General features: G+C 36.7%; 1 protein-coding gene across 9 annotated transcripts in view; it reads left to right on the top strand.

Moving 5' to 3' along the window:
* Positions 1-10,731, top strand: part of NRXN3 (neurexin 3) — a 2,038,283-nt gene that overhangs the window by 1,493,332 nt on the left and 534,220 nt on the right. The window lies entirely within an intron of this gene.

A 10,731-nucleotide genomic window follows, 5' to 3' on the forward strand; every position in this document is an offset into this window, starting at 1 on the left:
TATTGCTTATGGTAGAGAAAAATTTGTGGAAGTTATAAAATTGAGTATGGTATGTTTCAGTTTGTATTTGGACTCTGTTCCTCCTACAGATATTCTATTATAAGCTTTTAAGGGCAGAAACTAACTTTTATAGTTGTGTACCTGGTGCTTAGCATATAATTGGCACTTAATAAATTTTATGGATGGATTTTGCATGTGGGAGTTAAGTGACTTGACCAGGGTCACATAGCTAGGAAGTGTCTGAGTCCAAAATTGAACCTAGGACCTCTTGTCTCTAGGTCTTGTTCTCAATATAATGAGCCACTTAACTACTCCCATATAAGGTTCTTAATAGATAAGTGTTTCCATCTTTTCTTAATAAGCATGTATTGAGAGACTGACTAGATTTCTCTAACTCTGAGTCAGAAACTCCCTATTCGACACTGTTCTGCTTTTATGTGAAATCTATATCTTTACATATTGATATAGCCATGTATGTTCATATGTATTTTGTAATGCTTTGTGATTTCAGTGGTGTAGGTACTTCCTTCCCAAATACAGATCACAGCATATAAGCTGGGCAAGCTGCTAGGTCTTAGTTTCTTCATCTATAAAATGGAGGGTTTGGATTAAATGACCTATAAGATCCATTCCAGCTCTAAATCGACGATCTTTTGATTCTCTGTCTTTTAATTGATAATCTAATTTTTGTGGGTTTTTTTAAGTAATTTTATGGATACCTTTTGCTTTCCCTAAATTTCTCTCTCTACCCAACTTTTTTTTTTATTTTCAGAGAGCAATCTTTTATGACAAAAACACTTTTAAAAGAAAAGAGGAAAATGGGGAAAAAATCAGTAAAATTAATAAATACGTGGAATAAAGTTAACATTATATGCAATATTCTATCCCATGTATCACGTTTCTTGTACCATCTCTACAAAGGAGGAAGAGGAAGTATCTATTTAACTATCTCAGAATTTACTGTGACCCAGCAATTAATCTCTTAGTGATTTACTTGGGGCTGAACCTTCCCATAATTAGGGACCTACTAGGTTGTAAGAATTCCCATTCCCTTCCAAAATAAGGACTCTTTTGGGCAACTTTTCCAACTTTTTGGAATCTTCTAGAGCCATCCTAGACTTTGAGGACCTTCATGACACAACAATGAGAGTAAATTCATACAAATATATATGTATACCTATATATACACATACATATTATGTTTGCATACTCTCACCCACATATATATGTATGTATGTGTACATACATATATATGTGTGTGTATATATATTATATGTATAGGGCAGTTAGGTAGTATAGCAGATAGAATCTGGAGTCAGGAAGACCCATCTTCATGAGTTCAAATCCAACCCCAGACAACCCATAGCTTTATGACCCTAGGCAAATCACTTAACTCTGTTTGCCTCAGTTTCCTCATCTGTCAAATGAGCTGGAGAAGGAAATGGTATAGCAGTCCAGTATCTTTGCCAACAAAACCCCAAATGGGGTGATGAAGAGCTGGACATGACTGAAAATGACAGCAACTAAAACAAAATGTGGATGTATCTCCACACATATACTTCTTTTGATGAAAATATATTTCTTTAACCTTTTAATCATCATTGGGTTTTGGCCCAGCTGGCTTTAGAAGAGGGAATGTTTACACTGTATACTGAAGCTGAAGCATGTGCTCAATACTTGATAGACTGACAAAGATGACTTCAGCCTGGGGATAGTTCCAGTTAAAGAAAAAAACAACAAAAACCCCTCTTTATTAATGTATGGATTTTCTGTCACTGGGACTTGTCTTATCAGGACTGTCTCGCCTAGATTGTTTCAAATAAAGCATAGCATATTATCTGTTCCAGTTTCAAAGGATTTAGTGACCAGCTAGCTAGAAGGAAAGTTAACAAGGAAAATCTGAGTCTTTTGCTAATATTCCATGGTTCTGGTTCTAATAAAAAAAGCTAATTGTTCTGTGTTTATTTTATAATCGAATCTCACTGACATGGGAAATTCAGACTGGGATTGAAGCCAGCAGTACCTGAAAGACCATAGTTGAAAAAGGGCTTTCTGCTTGCCAGCTGTGTGTGTGTATGTGTGTGTGCGTGTGTGTGTGTGTGTGTGTTTCATGTGCCTGTGTCTGTGCCCACGCTCACATGCCTATCTGTTTTGAACAACACATTTTCAGAGATAATGAACCTTAAGGCTAGCCAATGTGTGACCAAACCTTAAAATGGAAGTCACGGATCTTCTTTGCCCTCTCTTTACCCCCCCAGCTGATAATCATAGAATGACACAGTTTGTTGTGACTTTCCATTGCTTGTTGACTGGGCCTGTGCACACAGTTACTACCTTAGTATTTGGTGCTATTCATGTACAATGCATGGAAACAAGGTTTTGAAAAATAGAATGGCATTTCCCAATTGCTTTCATGCTGTTATTTTTTTCTGCAAGACATATCCCGTCTCCTTTTGTGTTTCCACGATTTGATTCCAAAGGATGTTGAGAAATCCTGCACCTTTATGCCACCCACAAAAGGGAGCTTTATACATTCTGTTGTATATAGAAAGTATGTGGGTGGGTATGTGTATGTGTGTGTGATAAAATGGTTCAACTGACATTATACTTGCAATACAAACTACTCTAACCACTGATTATGAGAGTGCCAAGTTCATGAATCATTTAATTATGAATCTTAAGTAGAAATCTGAAGGGGAAAAAAAAAGAGAAGAGATCTAAGTGACCTTGGTCATCGAACATGGAAAAGAGGCCTTTTTTGCTTCTATAACACCCATTTTAATACTATGTAAATACAAATCAAATAGCTTTTAACTAAGAGCTCTTTTCCAGTCTTCCTCTCTCCTTCACCCTCACCTCCCCACCGGCTTCACTTGCTTTGACCTTTACCACTTTAATAATCCAATAGCTTCTATCCATAAACCTACCTTGGAACCAACGACTGATGGTTCCCACTCATTTCAAATGATTAACTTCTTATCAAAGAGAAAAAAAATCAAACCAACTGGACAATGTGATATTCAAGCTATTAATTTTTGGAATGCTCCTCGTCCAGAGTAGCAGCTATTGAAACATCCTCAGGAGTTATTTGAGTTCAAAGCTAGATTATTTCCAAAGGAACAACTTTCTGAAGGTTAAAAAGAGGAACATATAGGAGAGGACCTGCTGATAGGAGGAATAAACTTAAGGTTCCAGGTACAGAAGAGTCAGAAATTTAGCAAAGACTTGAGTCCAAGAGGAAAGAGAATAACTAGCAAAGGCTGATGTATGGTCATTGTTCCCTTAATAGGCTACTGTTTGCTCTCAGTTCTCATGTTCTGATTTTTGTCCACAATTGTTGGCCATGCCCAGTAGCTGTCCTTTCCTTATTCTGTCCTTTATCCCCCCAAATTTAAATGATGTCATTACCTTGGTGGGTTGTCCATCAACACATCAATAGCCAATGCCTTGCAAATCCCAAATAGAAATAGAGAGGAGCTAGGAGGAACCTCATAGATTATCTAGTCCAACCTCTGGTTTTCAGATAAGGAAACTGAAGATCTGATAGGTAAAACATATGTTATTCAAGGTAACAGAGAAAGTAACTGTTAGAGATAGGATTTAATTCCACATTCTCTGACTCCAAAGCCAATGAAGTTTCTTTCCATTTTACCTAGCTACTTCAATCAACAACTATGACAAATTAGTCAATAGCATCTATTAAGCACCTATTCTGTTCCAAGCATAGTGCTAAACATTGGGAACTAAAAAAAAGTCAAAAGATAGTCCCTGCCCTCAAGACATTCACAATCTAATGGAGGAGACAATAAGCAAAAATATCTAGTGCCAAGGAGCTAGCAGAAGTGGGGGTAAAGGAAATAATTTACAGAAGAAAAACCCCAGAATTAAAAGGGATTAGAAAATGCTTCCTCTAGAAGATGAGATTTTAGTTGGGAGGAAGCCAGATAAACCAGGAGGTAGAGATGATGAGGTGAGGAAGAACCCAGGCATAAGAAAGCAACCAACAGATGGGAATGTCTTGAATGAGGAAGAGCACAGGCATCAACTATGGAATCAGCCACAGACTCCCTACTAAGAGAAAATAATCATATGACCAGACCTCTGCTCTCAAGTAATTTATCTCTAGTATTGTATACAAATCTGACACCTTAGGCCTCATCTCACAGTGGCTTTCCCTCCAGGATACTGGACTTGAAATTCTATTCTCTGACATCATCTGGAATCTAATTCCCTATTCCTTTATGCTAAACTTGTTCTTTGTTTTTATGATGATCTCTCATCCTTGAATAATTACTAATCTTCTAGTTCATATCTCTCATCCTGGCTTCACTTGCCCCAATATCTAGCCTTGATTCTATGGGCTACCATTTAAATAATTCATTAGGGACAATCATTAGAGTATCTTTCTCCTCTGGCTCTTGCAATGCATGATTCATCTACCTAGAGTTACCCCAACATTTCAAGTCATCTTGTCCTTTTTTGGAGATTACTGAGAATTGATAAAATCTTGAAATGAAGCTAACTTAACTTACTATGAGTTTTTGTTGTATCTTCTCAACTACATTATCACTGCTCTTTGCAATCCATTTAGGGCTGGAATAGATCTTAAGAGATCATTTAGTTCAACCCTTTCTTTTTAACAGGTGGTCAAATTAAGGATGCTCATATTATCTTAGATATTGTCATATCTAAGGGTAATCTTCCTTAGGCATTAATATGATTTTGTAATTCTTCTGCTCAAAACCCTTCAGTGACTCTCAATTGCCAACCAAATTTAATTTTTTTCTGGTATCCAGAACCCTCTACAATCTGACACCACCCTATTTTTTAAGTCATATCACATATTTCTCCTCTCTATATATTCTCTGTTCTCTAGCCAAACTGGACAAATTGTTATACCTCAACTATCTCCAATGTTTTCTCAACTCCATGTTTCATTCCTAATGTCTCCCTTCTTTGGAATATCTTTCCTTTCTGCCTTTCTACACATGTGGAATTCCTTACTCATCCTTAAATGTCAAACAAATGCTAATTCTTCTAGGAAGCTTTCCTAGATCTCTCTGTCACTTCCCAACTCCCAGCCCCAATTAGGTACAAACATTGCTTAATCAAACCTCACCTAGCCCTTTTAAAATACTTCTCTAATTCACTTATGTAATATTTATATTGTGGTTGTCATTGTATATATCATTAAACTCTTTTATTCCAACTTGATCTTCTCCAGTGCCTACTATAGCACCTTGACCACAGTAGGTACTTAATGTTAGCTGAATTTGGAACAAATGAAACAATTAGAAAATGAAAGATAGAAGCATCACTAATTCATAGAAATTACAGATGGGAGAGTGAAATAATTAGAGAAGATTTCACAATATAGAGTTGATATGGATTAGATTTTATAGAAGGGGTAGGAAAAGGCACTTGATGAAATGAAAAAAAACAAAAACATTCGGAGTCAAAAGACCTAAGTCTGAATCCCTACTCTGCTCCTTACTACCCAGAAAACTGTATTAATTTAGGCCTCCTTAAACTTTTATTTCTTCATGTGTAAAATAAGAGGGTTGAATCTGACAATATCTACAATCCCTTCCAGCTTTAAATTTGTGATCCTGTGATTTGGGTAGGCAGAGAAGACAAAAAAAGTGTTCTAAGAGAAATAGATAATATTAGAAAAGTCAGAAAGTTAATAATAAATAGGAGACCATAAGAAGACTGACCTGACTGGAATAGAGGCTGCCTATTTGTGAGGGAAAGGGATGCTGGTATAAAATAAGTAGAATGGAAAAGATGAGGCTAAATTATTGAGTGGTTTCAAATTCATCAGGAGAGTATAGCATTTTGATTTGACCACAGGAAGCCATTGTGGGTTCCTAAGCAGAGGAGTGACAGGATGAAAAAATATATATATATTTTTTCTGTTGTGGTGATTGTTTAGCAAATTAGCCTGGCAACTCTATGCAACTTAGGATGGAAAAGATAACTACTAGAGATATCTGTTTTTGTTACCCTGGGATCCTTCACTAACCCTATTCCAATACACATTCACTTGAACTATAAGAAAGAAACTGTATCCTCTGCCAGGGTCTCCATCACTGAGAGAGCTTCTTTTGCAAATGTTCCATTTAAGGAATCATCAAAAAGTGTTCTCTTAGTGACAGTAATGCTTATATGGGTATTTACAGTAACACATTTATTGAATAAATTAGTCACCATATGGAAACTAGGTTTAGATGGTTCTTGTTCTTTATTAATAGGTATAATAGGCTCCAGGGTAATAGGTTGCTAGATCCATATGTTATTCAAAAGACAAATTCAGGATGTGATGACCTCACTGCAGGATCAAGAAGAAGGAGAAAATGAGCTGAGGTGGAAGAAATGCTTGGTTTAACACCAGCATCTCTGATAATTACCAACCCTGCAAGGACAATTCTGTTGGGGGGAAAAAAGTCAACCACATGATCTATTATGAATTAGTGTTTTCTTGGGTTTTGTAATTCTAAGTTTCCCTCTTATAAAAGTCACCTTTTATATATCCTCCTGGGATTTTGAACAAACTGCAATGATCTTCCATAAAAACACTACACTTGGGAATCTAGGGAAAGGAAATGGATCTTTCTGTGAGAGGCTTTCAGCTCTGAGCATCCATTCCTGTGCTTAGAAAATACTGAAGGTAAGGCACAGCTGTCCAAATAAAATGCTGAAAGGATATCCCTGAACTAATAGGAAATCCTGGAGGAGCCTCTAAGCATATCATATTGATGGAGACTGTGAATATTGAAAATGGTGATGCAAAAATCTTCAGCCCAGAAGCAAAGCTTAAAATTGATCTGTAGGGGAACACATAAGGTGAAATGGTGGTTGTGCTTTTTGAAGGGCCTAAATCCATCCCATTCTTTTTTTTAAGCAATTCCAAAGGACTTAAGGATTTCTTCAATAGTTTCTTTCTTCCGTCTATTTCCTCCAACTTTTCCTCTTTTCTTAGCTTTCCTCTGAGTTATTCTATGATCGAGGTTGGTTCCAGGGTCAAAGAATTAACATAATTGCAGTGGGGAGTGGAAGAAAAATTCTCCTTTTCAACATTCAACTTCCTATAATCTCCTATGTTATGTCATCTCCAAAGACAGTATGGAGTAGTAGATGAAGAGCTGGTCAGGAAGATACAGGCTCAAGTGCTGATTTGTAATCAGCTTCTAATGTGAATTATAGTTATATGTATAAATGTTTCAATATCTCACTGTCCACCCTCAACCCCCCAGATTAAAAATTCATTAATGATGGGAAATTGATTATTATTTACATTTATATCCCTAGCTTTAAACATGCTACCTATTCCAGTACCTTATAGAGGCAGCATGGTGTGGAAAATAGATGTGCCCAGGAAGACTAGTACACAAATCCTTCTTCTGTTACACACTGGCTATGTTATCCTGGCTAAATTACTTTTCATCTCAGGGCATTAGGCAACTCTCCAAGATATGTTACATGATTTACCTGAGTTTGTACAATTTCTAAGTGGTAAAATAAGGACTAGAATTCATGTCTTTTCACTTACTGGGAAAGTCACCTAGCCCTTTTGCCTCAGTTTCCCCATCTGTAAATGAGCTGGAGAAGGAAATGGTAAATCACTCGAGTATTTTTGCCAAGAAAACCTCAAATGGAGTCATGTCAAGTCAGATATCACTGAAACAACTGAATGATAATTTAAATAATAGCACATAACTCCCAGGATGGTGATGAGAATCAAATAAGATAATATTCATAAAATGTTTTTCACAGTTCTTAGCTCATTGTAGGCACTTAATAAATAAAATACTGTTCCCTCCCTTAAAAAAAGGATTTCATGTTTCTTGAATTCCCATTCCATTGACCTTTTCATTATCTAATATTCCTTATTCTGGAGTCATTTTCAGAAAAGAAGACAGTCTAGTCCATAAAATCAGTCATCAAGCATGAATTTGCTCATGTCATGAGAAACTTCTAGGAAAACCGAATCTCCTCATCTTCAAGTGTACTAAAGAAACTCTTTCTGACCCAAATTCCTAGCATCACATGTGGAAATACAAGTGGGTAGGTGGCTGCACTCATTAACATCAGTTTGCCCTGCTTCATGCCAGGCCTTTTCTGCCTTAAAAATTGTTTTGATATTTCAGTGACTTTGGTAATAGAAAGCAGATTAGCTTGAACTGGGATGAAGTGGAATGACATGGCCATTCTGCCAGCTGTAAGGTACCAAGTACAGCAGGAAGGCAGGAGGAGAAAGGGAGCTATTCACTAAGGGGGTTAAGAGATGCTTCAGCACCTTGAGATGGAGGGATGAAAATAAATCCTCTGTATTATTGGAGCATGTGAACGCCATGAAATAGTGGTGTCTGGATCAATATATTGCATTTGCTGCACAGAAAGAGAAAGAAAAGGCTTTTCAGAGTTTATTTACCCAGCTCCTTTGAAAAATACCTGTGTGGACAGCTCTGTTGCCAATACTTAGTGCCCTGAATTTAACTCTTTCACTACTATAGGCTTGACTAGGACATATCCTTCAAGTTTGTTTCAAGTATAAAACATCATCATTGTCTCTTTCCTTTTAGGGAGCTTCTTTTTTAGTGCTCTAGAAGACAAGTGAGTATTTGGAAGGTTCTACTTGAGTATGAAGGTTCTCATCATAAAATAATGACAGAACCTTGATTTTTGGCAGGACTTCTCTCCATAGAAGAGAGGAGTATGTCACATCTATTAACGAATTCACTCTAATAACAAATGAAGTGGAGAGAGGTTGTGATATTATTTGAGTTGTACAAATGGATGCACTGAGGACGCTGAGATTATCTTGTTTCTTCCTCCCACAAGTTACTTTGTATTTTTGTATTTAATTTATATAAAGTTTTTATTTACTTATTTCATATATTCTTCAACCCCTCTACTACCCCAACCCATCACACACACACACAGACACATAACACAAATATACATCCTCCCCCCCCAAAATATGAACTCCTTAAGAACAGGATTCATTTTTAAAAAATCATCAGCACTTAGCATGATATCATTTTAAACAATATTTTATTTCCCCCCTTACATGTAAAAATAATTTTTAATATTCATTTTTTCAAGTTTTGAGTTCTAAATTCTCTCTCTTCTTACCCTTCCTCTATTATTCTCTGCCCCCCCACCTTGGGATGGTAAGCAATCTGATATAGATTTTCTATGTGCAATCATTGAATGACATATTATATACCTAATAAATACCTATTGAATTGAAAATAAAGACTGTTATATACCTTATAGTAAACTTGAAGCAGAGTAGGCTACATCTGGAAAGTCAGGCACTGGGGACTAATAAAAATTTTATATAGAAAATAAACAAAACCAAAACCAGGTCCCTGAAAGGTCATTCAGTCATGTCTCTTATCCAAGTTTTTCCCTACTGAATAGGGAGGCAGTGTTATAGAGTAGCACGTTGGATTTAGGCTTAAAGGATTTGGTTTCAAATCTTAGGTCTGCCTTCAACTACCTGTATGACCTAGGGTAGGCTATTTAACCTCTCTTGACTTGTCTCCTTTATTGTAAACTGAAAGGAATAGATTAGATGACTTCAAATGTCCCTTCCATCCCTGAATCTGAGATCCTATTGCCCTGAAAGATTATTTTTTTCTTTAAAATTCAGAAACTTTTAAATCTTCCTTGGTAGCTTATTCCTGTATTTCATGCCCTTCAATGGCCAAAAGCTCTGCCCCCCCCCCAAGTTTAACTGAATTTGTGCCTTTTAAAAATTTAAATGAATACTTTCCTTTTACACCTTCGATTGTGTCATACTTTGAGAGAGATTTATTGGCCCTGCTTAGAGAAGAAAGAAAAGCTATGCAGAATTGCAGAATTCTGGGCTACCAGCCTTTCTTGAATCTGCTTAATGGGGTTAGGAAATAGCCTCCTGACTGGTATTGGTCATCTTAGGGTGTAGCCAAGGAAGGAGCATGGATGGAGAACCCAAGGCTTTTATTGAATGCCTTGGTAGTTCGTGAATTGTGGCTGAGTGGGAGGAATGATTCAGTGTTTATACAAAAGGAATGAATTTGTGTATATCATGAAGAGAGGTTTGATTGTAGGGGTTTGGAAAGGACAAGGAAAGGATGCAGTCAGTGTGTGGAGGAGAGAGTGAATGAGAGGGCATTAGGTAATTGCTGAGCTAGTTTATTCCTGCTCAGGCTATGCATTAAATATTTGCTAACTTTTTTAAGTCTGTTTAGGGAAGAGAGTGTTTTGGGGAATTGAGGGAAGGGTGACTGATCTCTTTTCAAGTTTGACTTGAGAGGTACCCATTCACATAGTGGTTAAATAGCAAAAGTGAGAGAGAATGTCTATCTAAACCCACTCAAGTCTTTTTTCTATTCACAAGTTCCCTCTGCCTTTCAGAGTCTGTAGATGTCTCCTTGCCTGAAAGTATATATAATACTTGTCCTCTTCCTCTTTCAGCAAATGTTCTCCCCCAAAACATTTAGAATATGTTGGTAAATGATTATGAAGGATTATCAATTTGCCATTTGTAAGAAATATTCTGCATCCATTTCGATTGCTCATATGGTTTAAGGATAATTTCAAGGGATAATGTTCTGGTTTAGAATTTTCCATTTATTTCTGGTCATTTGAGATCTTGGGAAAAAAGAGAAAGAAAGAAAGGAAGAAAGAAAGAAAGGAAGGAAGGAAGGAAGGAAGAAAGAAAGGAAGGAAGAAAGAAAG

The sequence above is a fragment of the Gracilinanus agilis genome, chromosome 2, assembly GCF_016433145.1.
Source record: "Gracilinanus agilis isolate LMUSP501 chromosome 2, AgileGrace, whole genome shotgun sequence".
In the NCBI taxonomy this organism is placed as follows: domain Eukaryota; kingdom Metazoa; phylum Chordata; class Mammalia; order Didelphimorphia; family Didelphidae; genus Gracilinanus; species Gracilinanus agilis.